The sequence below is a fragment of the Alligator mississippiensis genome, chromosome 6 (assembly GCF_030867095.1).
Source record: "Alligator mississippiensis isolate rAllMis1 chromosome 6, rAllMis1, whole genome shotgun sequence".
In the NCBI taxonomy this organism is placed as follows: Eukaryota; Metazoa; Chordata; order Crocodylia; family Alligatoridae; genus Alligator; species Alligator mississippiensis.
Genome location: NC_081829.1, coordinates 50,857,491 through 50,872,566, shown reverse-complemented (window position 1 = coordinate 50,872,566; position 15,076 = coordinate 50,857,491). Strand labels below are relative to the sequence as shown.

Below are 15,076 nucleotides of genomic sequence, written 5' to 3'. Positions count from 1 at the left end.
AGGCTTTTTCCCTGTGTTTGATGTCAGACAGGGAGGTAAAAATGTCTTCTTTCTTGGTTAGCAATGAAGTTTACATTTCCAAATGCCTAAATATGATATCTTCCATGTTTCAGGGATGTATGTTATATGCCAAGCTCCTCTGGCTTCTCCTCATATGACTTCTTTCCAAGCCCTCTATCATCTCTGTTGCCCACCTCTGACCCTCTCTAACTTCTCCATGTCCTTTTTAAAATATACAAATGGAGGCCAGAACTGCACACAGTACTCTAAATTAATCCTAAATGCTGAGTAGAAAGGCACTATCACTTCCCACAGTTTGCATTTAATACTTCTATTGATGCATCCCAAAACCGCATTTGCCTTTTGTGCAGCTGCACCACACTGTAGATTCATCTTGAGTCTGTAATCTACCAAGTCCCTGCCCTGCCAGATGCAGAGTGATGCGAAATTAGAAGTTTGATCTAGAGGAGGAACTTAAGCTGAATCTCAGTGTGCCCTAACCCCAAGGCTACCCAATGCCTGCACACTTCCCTGTTTTTGTGAAATGATAGAAAAGTTTTGTTTTCCTTCCAACATGGGGGAAAAAACCTGCAAAACCTTAGAGGTTACCACAAAACATTATTATTATCCTCTAGAAAGCACCAATTGTTTTCTGAATCCCCACCTTATGTAGAGAAAATATTCGTTGTCCTACTACCAAATGAGAAAGCTTATTCACCATCCAGCGTACCACTTAGCTCTCTAACAGAAAATATAGCAGGCAGGGTGACTTACTACATTCCTGGTTTCTATAAAAAATTTCATTGGAATTATTATATTTCCCTCAAGTATATCAATTGCATTAGGCCAATATTTTCCAAAACCAAAAATGTTCTATCAGAAAATCTTCAGCCAGAGCTACTCATCAGCTTTCTTAGCTCTTTCAAGTCCTTAGCTGTCATGAAAATGATTATATTTGAACACAGTAAAAATATTCAAAGTATCACAACTGACCTATGCTTAAATCTTTTTTTGGAAACTAAATTTTCTTTATGTGTTCAATATATAATTTTGATGGTCTAATTTGTTATTTCAAAATCAAATGTTTTCAAACTTGGCACAGTTAAAGAAGAAATGTGATTTGCACCAAGCTTGATGTTTTTAAATTAGGTTTATTGCTCAATTTCTCCAAATATTCAAAGCAATAAGCTTTTAAAAATATAGTAGCTTATTACACTGACTAGACCAGAAATAATATTAACATGATATAAAGGTGAAGTGGAAGGAAATTATATTCTACCCTCATTAAGCTACAGTGAGTCATTTAAAACTGAAGAATGTTGCACTTCTTAATTCATTTTAAAAATATTACTCTTAACAGCACTAAGTTTCACTGCTATTAAAATCTGTGGTAGAATAAAAATTGAATAGCCCTGGTAGAGTTAAATAATTAGGCAAGGGACCAAATTTCTCAATCCTTTCTGATGCAAAACAATTAGTAAGAGACTTTGATACCTTAACTTACATTAAATAGTATCTCAGTCCATAGCTCATTATATTCAATTCAATAGGCCTAGCCCTGGAGCTAAATAATACTAACTTCTAAGTGAGGATATCAGAATCTGACCCTCACCAGAAACAAAGGATTTGACTAAGTAAGTAAGTTTTTGCATTCTTTTTCTTTTGTTTGTTTTTTTAAGTCACGCTAGAGATGCTGTGAGAGACTGAAAGAATATAATTTTAAGTTCCTTATCAATGTGTTTAATATTCCAAGGGGAAAATGTAGTTTCTTAGACAAAAGGCATGATTTTTAATATGTTAACATTTCTAATAATAATAATACCTGCATAAACATCAAGCTGCTAATGATTCATATTTTTTTCTTAAATGAAAATGACTATTGCATTGGAAGCCTAGAACAAGACACCAAATAAGTTTTACTTCCATGGCAACAAATATTACTTCCACAACTGCAGAGGTAACTTTTAAAACACTGCACTCATTTTCACTCTCCTTAGAATGCAATTTTAAATGAAATTCCATTTTCAGTCTCCCCAGAATAAAGCAAATGCCTTTTTGGAGTGAGAATGCAGTGTTACCACAGGAGTTATTTAAAAATGATAAAACCAGAAGTGTGTGGATGGATCCTCTAAGGATTTGCCCTGAGTCAGTAATATGGTTCAAAGGACTGGCATTCACGAATGACTTTGGATAACATCTCATTCTCTAGTCTAGTGAAATCCAGCCAACATATAATTCATATCCAAAGTGAGAAAACACTTTCTTCCAGTTGATCCATAGAGTAGGACTGATTTTTGACCCAGAAGTTTCCGGCACCCTTTTTAGTATTCAGCTGTAAATAAAGGTAGTCTAGGATGTAGGACAAAAAAACCCAAGGACCAATAAAGGAATGGTGATAACCTTTTGAACCCTAACTGAACTAAATTTTGACAGGGTAGGGTAAAATCTTCACTTAGAATGGGTTGATGGGGAGCTGTTGACATAAATTAAATATCTGCATATTGAGGAGCAGAGGATGACCCATATGAGGTGAGACCAGTGCTACAAATTGAACAATATCCTCTTTCTAACAGTGGCCTGACCAAGACAATGAAGAGGGTGGATGGACAGGAAAGTGGAAGACCCTTGTAGTGGACAAATGGAAATAACCTGCCTCTAGAGAATCCATCTTCCTAACTACCACTAATAACAGGTTGTTTTTTCCCCTCTAGCATAAGTGTTTATTTCCTGTCTAAATCATTTGGTAATCTGCTTTTGTTTTAATGGTTCTGATTGCAACTTCAGAGGCATTAGCCATAAATATGTCCAAAATATAAACTTTCTGTGAACAAATTTTATTTTGGATCCCATGCTCTATACAGGCCCAGTTAGTGGTGATGCATAGGGGGTCCATGGGGGTGCACATGCACCCCCTGAGAGCACCAGTGCATTCCCTGACTGGCCACGCTCGCCACCTAGGTGATGGGCAGGGGGGGCAGGCAGGAGTACCAATGCCACCCCCTGCAAGCACCGGCCAGAAGCAGCTGCAATGATTGGCCACAGCAATTGGCTGTTTCAGGATCGGCTGTAGGCCCCACCCCCTGCGGTTGGTGGGACTGGTCGCAGGGGGGCACATGCCCCCCTGACTAAGGCAGCACCAGTAGCCCATGGGCCCAGTTTAACACACCCTTTTTTACTCTCAAATTTTAATGGCCTAGACAGTTTCCTGCCTCAGCAGTACAGATCTCTGTTAAATCATCTATTTTGTTTACAGTACTTGGATAGAATGGAGTGTGGTTGGGAAATGACTTGGTTGTATTTTAATGTGAAGGACATTCATTCTTTTTGTTTAGCTAATAAACAGCATGTATCATCCATTCATCTGTCAACAAATATTTTACCATTCCTGATTTACCACTATGATTAGGGACCTACTCAATTTGGAGTAGCTTCCCCCCAGTTTTCTGGTCCCAGTCTGGCATCAGGCACCATTTTTGCAGTGGAGTGTGGCAGTCTCCTCACCCCCATTCCTCTGATTGGCCAAGGGTCCCCAGAAGTCCTGCCCCTCCCTGGAGATTAACAGATGTCTATCTGTCAATCTCCAGGGAGGGACAGGACTTCTTGGGCCCCTCGGCCAATCAGAGGTGTGGGAGTGAGTAGGAGCGGGGGGTTGCCATGCTCCACCACAAAATTCTTCCTCTTCTCCTTCCTGCACCCACCTAATTTGGTATAGGTGCTCTCTAGCAGCCTTGGAGTGCATGTCCAAGTCAGGCCTCAGGGCGTGTCCCCAAGACTTGGGGTTTGGGCTGTGTTCAACCCCGAGGGAGGCCCCAACACTCTCCTGCCTTGATCTTCCATTCAGTAATGGGACTCTCCCTCATGTAAACTTGTGGACTGGGCACTGCCCCTTGTGAGCATTCTTGGGGCTCCACCTCCCCTACATCCCAGCCATACGCCAGCTTTCAGGATGAGCAGGTGATGGGTCGTCGGCTTGTCTCCTTGATGTTCGCTCCTACTCTTGTCTCCTCTTGCCCATCCCTCAGTGTATTTCTTCACCCCAGATATCTATAGGGTATGGGATTGGCCCTGTCTCAAACTCTGCCTTGGCCCTGTCTCCGAGCCATCAGGTTCAGTGAAACGGCCTCCTCGCTTCTTCTTGACCCTTCAGGTCAGTTGGGGTGCCTCCCCAGTTCAGGCTTTGGGTGCCCTATGAGACCCAATAACAACCAATAAAAGAAAGGAGAAAAAGGAGAAAAGAAACAGCAGGGGTTCGGGCTACAGCCTGCCCCACTCATGGGTCCAGCATCTGCAGTCATCAGGATCCCTCAACACTGCCCTCCTTGACCTGGCTGTCCAGCCGAGCTGGGCCTTTACCCTTTTAAGGGAGCCGGGACCCTTCTGGTAGGCCCCACTCTGGACTCTCACAGCTCTCCTTCTTCAGCGATCCTGTAGTCTGTGGGACAGCCTCTCCCCCTGCCTCTGGATTTTCTTCCCTCCTCTTTGTTTCTCTGCTGCCAGCTTTTAAATCCACCGGATGGCAGTTTTTGATGACATCATCCACCGGCATTGCTCCCAGCCACAAATAAAAGTGGCTGATGATCTGTGCCAGAGGCTCTTCTCAGTGTGGCACAGTTTTTCCTGCTGGAGGTAAGTAAGCCCAACTCTTTAGAGCTTTTGGTTTTCTTTTCCTGGCATCTTATCCCAGGTTTAGGTCCCACTATGGGAGGGGTTCCCAGGACCTTCGTCTGTGTCCTTCCGGGACACCTCCCTTCATCCCTGCCTTCCTCCATGCTTCAGAACATCAGGGCTTTGCACCCTTTTCTGTCTGTAGATCCCTTTTTCCCCCCTGCTTGCTGACCATTTTTGCACTTTTTCATGGTCTCCCCCCTCCCCCATTTTTTCACAGGGACCAGGCTTTTTTCTCAAGGGCCCTACCAATTTTGTGGTTTCTGCAAAAATTGTGAAACTGATTTTTTTTTTAAGTCCCTAACTATGATCCAGGAGAGTGTATGACTCATTCTATATGGTACAGAGTTGTTTCCACTTTCACTGTCAACTAGGGCTGTGCAAAGCTTCAGATAGCAGTTCAGATTCAGACGTGATTCAGACGATTCAGTGATTGAGTCTATGAGTCCAAATTGAATTGTTTGAGGCTTTAGGCTTTCCAAATCAATTCAGAGTTTCCAAACTGATTTGGAAAAGATTTGGAGATTTGGAAGACTGTCTGTATGGGGCAACAGAAACTTAGAAGAGGAAGGGGGAGCAGGGAGGGAGAGGGAGCAGGGGGGAAGGACTGACTAGTCTAGCTGGCCAGTGAGCATGATTTCTCTCTGACTGCCCTTCCAGTTACAGTGTCAAGGGGAGGGACATAAAAACAGCATAAATGCCTCTCTCTGCAGGCTTGCTATGGCTTTTGTGAGCTGGTTCTGAGTGAGCAACAGTGTCAGAAAGGTACTGTGCTGCCTGGCTTGCTTCATAGTCACTCAGTTGCCTGCTCCTTTTTTTCTTAGAAAGGATTGGATAGGATCTGGCTTAGCTTAGTTTCACTTGGAATCTCTTTACTTAATACTCTCCAATTCATTTCTTTCAATGTATATTTGCTTTCTTCTTTTTTTGAAAACTTTTAAAAAAGAAAGCTCAGTGTTTTCCCTGGCAGTGTGATCCATCACTGTACAGGGAGGCACACAAATTGCATACACACAGAAGAAAAATCAGATATTCATAGAAGAAGAGAGTCAGATTATACATAGTAGTTATTAGTTTTAATATAATTATAGTTAGTTTACATACAGACTGAAGCCAACACCAAAGTCAGATTAATATTGAGACTACCACAGAACTCAGGGTCTTAAAAGAAGGAGATATATCATTTTAGGTACACATTAGAACACAGAAGAAGAACAAGAAGTACAGTAGTAGTCACACATTCACATTAATAGAACATCACCGAAGAAGACATCATATATAATTATTAATAATCAAATCAGAGTCCAGTGCAGGCACGCAACATAACAGAAGAAAATGCACAACTGAGTCAAGCTCTACATTCAGAATTCATAAGAATAAACACATCCCAGCAGAGAAGAAAAAGACAGACAGCACACATTTTTTACATAGGCCTTCATACTTATTACTGAATCAAACAATCAAAGCATGGTCCAGTGCATGCATGCAGCACAACAGAAGAAAACATACAACACAAAAGGAGTGACACACACACACACACACACACACCTTTTGCAGCACAGGAAAGATTAATATGAAGCATGCTGGAAAGGCAGGTACCAGGTCTTCTGGCAGGGGAGGGAGAGGGAGTAGGGGAAGAGCTAGAGCTGCAAGTCCCTCCCCCCCAAACATAGATGCATACTGTTCCCAAGCAGCCATGATGTATCTGCTGCCAGTGGAAGCAAGGAGGTGGGAGCTGTACCTGTACATGATGTCCCTGCACCTGCACGACCTACCCTAACTCCAGAAAAACGCACCAACAGCAGAATCACTGTCTCCTCCACCCCAATGCCATCTCCTAACATGAGCCTCCCACTGCCAGAGGAGGAGCTGGAGCTAGAACCAGGGGGCCTGAGTGCCCTGGCTCAAGAAATTCTGGGGACCAAGCAGAAATCAGAGTTTGTGCTCCACACCCCTCAAAGTTCCCCTAGACCCAGGTCTCCTTCTCTGGAAAGCAGCACCTCAGAGGAGGTTGAGGTTGTGGAGGTTCAGGCAAGTGGCTCAGCTAAGGCAGATCCTCCTGCTGTTGTGCCTCAGCCTGCTGAGTAGTGGGATAAGGCAGCATCCCCACCCTCTACCCAGAAGTCAGCAAGTAGCATAGTGTGGGAGCATTTTGAGCTACCAGATGATCCCAGGTTTGCTATCTGCCAGCACTGCCAATGGCAGATCAGCTGGGGCAAGGATGTGAAACACTTTGCCACCAAGGCGATGCTGCTACATCTCATGAGGCAGCACCCCCTTGCCCTTCTTCCTGCTTAGCCTGACACCAATGTGAGCATGCCCAAAGGGAAGTCCCCCACTCACTCCAAAGACCCTGTCCCACCAAAGCAGAGGCACACCACCCTGGAAGAGTGGGGGAAAGGTAGACAGAAAGGGGGGCAAATTGCAAAGGTGAGAGAGATCACCCAGAGCACTGGGGGGATGCTTGTTCTGGATAGCCAACCTTTCTCCCTAGTTGAGTGGCCAGGGTTCAGGCAGCTCATGGTGCTTGTCGCCCCATCTTACCAAGTGCCCACATGCACCACCTTCAGCAGGAAGGTGGCGCTCTTGCTGTATGAGGCATGCCATGAATACTTGAGGGAGGAGCTGCACAAGGCAGGCCCACAAGCGCCTTACACTTGACCTCGGACATCTGGAGCAGCTGGGATGGAGATCACACCTACCTCTCCCTCACAGAGCACTGGTGCGACGAGTCAGGCTGTCAGTGGGCTCCCCTTCAAGCCGAAGTGATGGATGAGTCCCACACGGCAACAGAGATCACGGGGGTCATGAACTGCTTGGTGCAGGGGTGGCTAATTAGGCAGGATGAGCTCACCCACGGTTTCATGGTCACCAACAATGGGGCCAATACAGTGAAGGTTGTCCATGATGCCAACTTTGTTGGCATCCTCTGTGTGGCACACAAGCTGCACCTCATAGTCAGGGATGCCTTGGAGAGGGACAGGCCTGCTGGTGATGGCGCCGCCACCACTACTGGTACAGCCCAGCTGACTTCAAAATGCAGGAAAGTGGCAGGCTACTTACACTGGAGCATCAAGGGAGGCAAGATGCTGTGGGAGAAATGGGCAGAGCTGAACATCCCACAACACAAAATCATGCAGGATGTGGAGACTCAGTGGAAGTCCACATACCCAATGCTAGAAAGATGTCCAGCAGGTTACAGTGTGTCAGAATTTCACTGTCTAATCTATATTGAGTTCATGAGTTTCTATACCTAGGAGGCTGATGAAGTGAAATTCATAGGCCCACCTGTGAAAAGTGGTTTGTAATTTGTTGCCTCTCAGGATCAGGCCTGAGAGACTGAAGGCAGAGTGTTTTGGGTTTTTTTGAGGAATGTGCCCCCACAGATAATTGGGTATTGTTGTGTTTGATAGATTCTGGTGTGCAGTTTGTGCGGGTACTGGAGATAGTTGGCATGTTTTGTGTTTTGAGCTGTAGGAAGTTGGCTTCAGTTTTGGTGATGAGGTTAGGTGCTGGTTTGAATGTACAAGCCACTTTTCAAAGCTGGACCTATGAACTTCACTTCATCAGCTTCCTAGGTACAGAAACTCATGGACTCAATATAGATTAGACAATGAAACACTGCAATGTGCCAGACATCTAACTCCTCAGGTACCTCTGCACTTTTACCTGCACTGCTACATCCCCATTTTCCCCCCAGCCCCCACCCCAGCCTGTCCCTCACCCCCTGACACCTCCATTTCCATTTTCACTGACCAGATGTCTTGCCTGCATTGCATGCCAGGCCAGCCTCTGGTTTATTTACTATTCCTTCCATCCAGGACCAGGAGACACACCAACTGCAGGTACTTGTTCAGCCTGACAAAGGGTTTTTCAACCCAAAAGCTTCCTAAGATATACTTCTTTAAGTATTCCTTTTTTTTTTTTCATAACAAAACATATAGACATAAAAACACAAGATAAGCCATTGCACACCACAAGTAACATACATTGGAGTCGCATTATACACGCATTTAACTTACGCGAATTCAACTATACACACTTGGCAAAAAAAAAAAAAAAAGATAGAGAAAAGTAATAATTTAAATAGTGCGGGCGATTCCGCCCACCATTCTATTCAATGAGTTCCTGCCTCTCATAGTGTGAGCATCGCCGTACTGAGTATGATTCTAACGTTTAAAGATACGTAAGTTTCGTAAAACATGGCCCCTAAACGCAAGCCAACTACTTCATCTGGTGCTCAACTGAAGAAACAGCGATCTGTTCCAATGCTGGTGGAAAAACTGGCTGTGTTAATTGAAGAATTAATTGAGGGCCATAGAGAAACATTGACTAACAAAGAGTTAGAGGAATTGATAAAATCGTCTACAGAAGATGAAGATGATGACGACGAGCAGGAAGAGCCAGCAAGATGGAATCTTCATAAATTTGCTGAAGTGTTTCAAGCAGCGAAACACTGATTAAATTTTTTAATACAATCCCTCCATGGAACAAAGCCTCAAAATCACACGTAGTGTTACAGACAATTTGAGACCGTACCAAGAAATGTTTGACCAGCTCAAGAGACAACAGTTGCCAATCACCATGTTTTTCAAGAAAAACCAACCAGCAGCAGATGAGCCTATGCAATCAACTTCTCGAGCTGAACCAGAGCCAACCACTTCGTCTACAACTCACTCTCTGTCACCCAAGCCTGGCCCATCATCTCCTGGATTGACATCAAGCCCTGCTGACCCCCCAATATGGGCAATTTAAGGGATTTTCAAGGGTAATTTTGACTATACGTGATTTTCACCTTACATGCTGACTTTAGAACCTAACCCCCGCGTAAGATGCGATTCCACTGTATATCCAACACAACATTTTTACTTCTTTTTGCCAATTCTTTTATAAAAAGAAAGGCTCTGTGACAGTTCCATTCAGGTACCTTTGATGCTGCTGGTGCTGCTCGTGTTGAGCCAGCAAAGTTATTTTCACCTGCCATCATTTACAGTGGAGGAATGAGCCAAGGCTGTAGGGGAGGAGGAGACCTCACTGAGGCACACTGCCATGTTGTGCAGAAGCCCCAGTGCCAGGAAGAACACACCTGAACACAGATATGTGTGCACATGCGCACGCCCACGCCCACACACACACACACACACACACACAGAGTGAGGGTGCACCTAACAGACACCTAGTAGGTGCTCCTACTTGACAGGAAAGAAGGACCTGAATGTTCCGTTTGGCTACCTTTGATGCTGCTGCTACTGGTGTTGAGCCAGCTAAGTTCATAGATTTCATAGCTATTAGGGCTGGAAGGGACCTTGAAGATCATCAAGTGCAGCCCACTGTCCCAGGGGCAGGAAGTCAGCTAGGGTCAAAGGATCCCAGCAAGATAAGCATCCAAATGATTCTTGAATTAATCCAGAGTAGGTGTCTACACCACTTCTAGAGGGAGTCTATTCCAGGCCTTGGGGGCTCGGACAGTGAAGTTTTTCCTTATGTCCACTCTAAAATGGTCTTGGAGGAGTTTATGACCATTGGTCCTTGTTATCCATCAGGGCATTCTGGCGAACAGACGTTCCCCGAGATCCTGATGAAGTTATTTTCACCTGCCGTTGTTTACAGTGGTGGACCGAGCTGAGGCTGTAGAGGAGGAGGAGACCTCACAGGGGCACACTGCCATGTGCAGAGGCCCCAGCACCAGGAAGGGTGCACCTGAACACACACACACACAGTCGCACAGTGAGGGCACACCTTACAGACACATACTAGGTGCAACTACTTGAGAGGAAAGAAGGACCTGAATGTTCAGTCTGGCTACTGTTGTTGCTGCTGGTGCTGATGGTATTGAGCCAGCTAAGTTATTTTCACCAGCTGTTGTTTACAGTGGTGGAATGAGCTGAGGCTGTAGGGGAGGAAGAGACCTCACAGGGGCACACTGCCATGTTGTGCAGAGGCCCCAGTGCCAGGAAGGGCGCACCTGAACAGAAATGCACACGCACAGTCACACAGTGAGGGTGCGCTTAACAGACACACGGTGTACCCACCCATGTCACGAGTTTTGCTTGTTAGCAGCCAGAGGTGCAGGGGCCCAGAACCCCCCCTACACCTATCTCCTTGACAGCTGGCAGGCTTCATGGCTGCAGCAGGGCCTAGAAGGCCTGCAGTAGTTTTTTTCACCCCCCTGTGTCCTAAGACAGACACAGGTGGCAGGCTTCGTGGTAGGAATTTTAAAGTGCCTTCCCCCGCAGCCCCTTCTGGGCAAGACAGGAAATGTTGTTGGTTTCAGGAGTGACCCAGTTCTCAGTAGGAGACCCACCTCATCCCTCTCCCCATCCGCACCCTGAAACCTTATCCCCCAACATCCCATTTTAAACATCAGGATGCCAACCCCATTCCATTGTCAATACTTACAATCAGCTGATTATTACCCGTTCAATTTATGGCACCATCTAAAGGAGCCACAACAATATTCTGCATCTTTTGTGGGATATCTTTGTGGCTGCTTTTTCACTTTAAGGTATCATAAATCAGCTGGACATATAGCATTTTTAATATTTATAATGTTATTAAAAAGTTAATCAGACCTTAAATGTAGTGTGTGCCAGAGGCCTCAAGACCTAATGATAACAGTAGTTCAGGTTTCCCTCAAGTCAAAGGGAGCAAATATTGGAAAAATTAAATTATTGTTTAAAGGAAAATATTGTTACATACATTCCGTGTATAACAGCATAAACCTGAATAGCTCACTTGCTTCCATACAAACTTGTTCAGAGAACTCTGAACAGCATACTAAAACTAGTCATCAAAATACTTCGAAGTATAAAAATGACTGATTGCAATATCTTATCCCTTTACTTTCTAACAAAAAATGATTTGGCATGATTCACAAGCAATTTTTAAGGGCTCACTTTTGTCTTTATATATATTCATCCCTGCCACAATATCCAGAATCAGACAAAGTAGTTTAAAAATAACTCTTTAATGGCTGTTTGACACTTCAGCTGCTAACGTTAGTTCATGTGCCATATTCACAAATGTTTATTGTCAATCTCTCCATGCATTCTTAAAATACTCAGAACAACAGCATGAGAAGTTTATATGTTTCAAGTACTTAAAAATCAGTCATCAACTGAGTTAACATTAACATGAAACACGGAATTTACATTTTCTCTGAATATTCTAAATAATACAGTACTGCAAGAGTTATATTAGCAAACCACTCAGCCTCTCAGGTGCATATCTACCCTTCCTCCATTCTAATACATAAAAAGGCACTGAAAAAAAAAGATGTTTTTAGAGCTATGCTCCAGTTCCTGGAAAAAAAAAAAAAACACACAGCAAAACTCTAGCTGCAACGTGACTCTCTGGCTCTCTGAAATAAATCCTTAGGAAACATGTTTTTTGCAGCTGATTGCAGTTACCTAGCAGCAGGTCTAATAATGAGATGATTTAGTGATCAAAGGCTCTGTCCAAAACCAATTAACATCTGATCATGGTTTACAAATTCAAAAAATGATCAACTATCTCTATAGCACTCCCCCTACTTGTTTTCACAAATACTGGAGCCATATTTGGCAATTTAACTGCAATAAGTTGGTGAATGGTGAAAAACACTAGGAATCAGAGCTGCTACAGAGGCAGAGGGATCCCTGAGGATCTATCTGTTCATGTTACTTGCTCAGCTTTGTAAAATTTGAGGCAGTTTGAGGTCCTTGGTTAAAAGGAGGCAGGAGGACAAAGTATAAGGAATAAATATTTATATCTGTAATAGCTGTAAAGTTTTGTCAAATGCCCTTAAATAACTAAGTAATTCTGAGACAAAGGGATCTACCCTATTCCTCAGAATATTGGTCTCTTGCAAGGACAGACATAACCCTGTCTAATTATCTAGCAAAATTAGAAAGTTTTTAAGAGCTACTACAATGGGGCTGACAGTAATTGAGTGATATGAAAACAGTACTTTCTAACACCTGAAATTGTACCAAGAACAAGTTAGGTCTCCTTGTCCACAGAACTCTAATATGCAGCAGCTGTTCCTCTGTATCCAATTACGGCATATGATGAATACCCAAGATGGCAAAATCAATAGAAGAGCAAGAAAATGGTTTATTTGGAGAAAGCAGGGTCATTTCATGTCACAAGAGACTTTTTTTCCTGCCCACATATGGATGGACATGAAGGCACTTGCATGTAATGAATATTTCATATATAACAGACGGCATCACATGCTATCAATACACAAGTGGTTGGGGTCATGAGTACTGAAATAATAAACATCTGGGAACATTTTCCAGGATTATGGCCTGGTTTTGACATTTTGGTTAATTTGTTTCTCCACCACCTGTTTTAAAGTGATCCTCACAGGTGGTTGGCTTATCAACAAGCACCTCTTGCCTTTAAGGAATCTGATTATCTTCATTAGCCAACGACACAACAGTACCATGAGAAAAGGGAAGCATTAGCTACAGGTAACATTTAGCATCTATCCAGATTTGCTTCAAGTCTTCATTTCTGCTTTCTAGGAAACAATCTAAAAAAACAAAAACAAATCAATAATAACCTAGCTGCAAAAGGGCATTATGTTCTGTTAATTTTGAATGCACAGCAAACCAGGAATACTGGGTAACAAGTCTCAGTTATTTGCAAATGCCAAATTTTTGTTTATGTTGTCCTGCTAAATAATCAACAACTGAAAAACTCAACCCAATGAACAAAGGCATTTTGTAACTTGAACATACATTAACTATAACAGAAGTTGAGTATCTAATTTGATGAGTGCCATATGGAGTATTTGCATTTTAATCTTTGGGAATATAAAAGAAAGATTTAAGCTAGGGGCAGAAGTTACACATCAACCAGCTTAAGTGAACAGAAACTGATTTAAATCTGTAACAGAACATAAGTTCAGTACACATAAACCAGTTTCAAAATGACTGAAACCAGTTTGAGATAAACCTGATTGAATGTAGTATCAGATTGAACTCAACTGATTGAGCTCAAACCAGTTTATAAAACTTCTGTCCCAGACCCCTCCGTGGTTTAAGTTAAACCAGAGTCCCCCAGCATCCCTATCTGCTCCAACAGAGTAGGGCTGGCCCTATTCCACTGCTGACTAGACAGAGCAGGGGGCAGGGCAGGGGGAGGGGCATGGCCAGATGCTGGCCCCCGCTAAGGCAAAGGGGTCAGAGGGTTTTGTTCCTCCCTCCCTTCCCTGTCCCACCAGCATGGACCTGCCAGGCATTTCTTAGCTCCCAGCCCCAGCAGTGGCCTGAAGTGAACTGGCCAGGGTCGGGGTTTAATGGACCCAAGGTGGGGTCCTGCTAGCACTCCCCTCTCACGCCACAGTGGCAGGGGCCGGGGGCAGGGGAATGGCAAGAAGCTGGAGAGCATTGCCCCCTGAGGCAGAGTGGGAAGGGAGGAGATTTATTCCCCACTCTTCCCCCTCTGCCCTGGGGGACTGCAGCCAAGGCTGGCCTCTGGCGGTGCCCCCACCCCTGCCACTGGAGCAGTGAGCGACCCTCATGGGGTTTTCTGGAGCATAAGCTTCTTCCCAGTGGGGGTGGATGCACTGTGGGTGGGGCAGTCAGAGCTGCCACAGACTGGGTGGTGTGAGCAGCAGAGGTGCCTGGGGAAGTTTGGGGGACTATGGCAACCCCTCTGAGCCCTGGTGCTACCACTTGCCCCATGTAGTCTGCAGCAGCTCTGACCACCCCAGCCACAGCACAACCCCCCTGCCAGGAAGAGGCTTGCACTCCAGGAAACACTGTGAGGGTCTCATCTCTCTTGTCACTCCAGCGGCAGGGGTGGGGGCGCAACTAGAGACTGGCCAGTATGGACCCCTTAGGTGAGGGGGCAGGGAAGTGGGTTATTTCTCCCTCCTTCCAGCATCTGGCAGAGAGGACAAGGAGGGAGCTTATTCTTCTGCTTGCCTCACACAGGAAGCAATCAGTTGTGGTGGTCAGGGATGGCAGACCCCGGCTGCAGTCCCCCAGGGGCAGAGAGGGAGAAGGAAATAAACCCCCTTCCTGCCCCCTCTGCCTTAGGGGCCCATGCCAGACAGCGTCTGGCCAAGCTCCCACCCCTACCACTGTGGCAGCAAGGGGGGAGTACCAGGAGGACCCCGGCTCCGGTCTCTGGGACAGGGAGAGGGGAATTAAACACCCTCTCTGGCCAATTGACTTCAGGACACTGCTGAGGCTGCCCCCTGCTACCCAAGCACAGTTTCCTTGCAGCTTTAGGTGCACTGTAGCACCCCCCTTCTCCCCCAGGCTCCTGGCCTGAGCAACTACAGCCATGTGCCTGCATTTCCTCAGTGCAATGGGAATGTCTGTTCCTACTTACAAATTGGTTCAATCTAGGCAGGTTAGACTAACCTGCAAAGATCGAATCAATATAGGCTCCAGCTTTTTGAATGTCTGTCTCT

At 44.9% G+C, this 15,076-nt stretch overlaps 1 long non-coding RNA gene across 1 annotated transcript in view; it reads right to left on the bottom strand.

Moving 5' to 3' along the window:
* Window positions 1-11,633: 11,633 nt before the first annotated feature.
* Window positions 11,634-15,076, bottom strand: part of LOC132251259 (uncharacterized) — a 45,438-nt gene continuing 41,995 nt past the window's right edge. The window contains exon 4 of the long non-coding RNA XR_009463215.1: window positions 11,634-13,183. This is a non-coding gene — a long non-coding RNA (uncharacterized LOC132251259). The remainder of the gene's footprint in view (window positions 13,184-15,076) is intronic.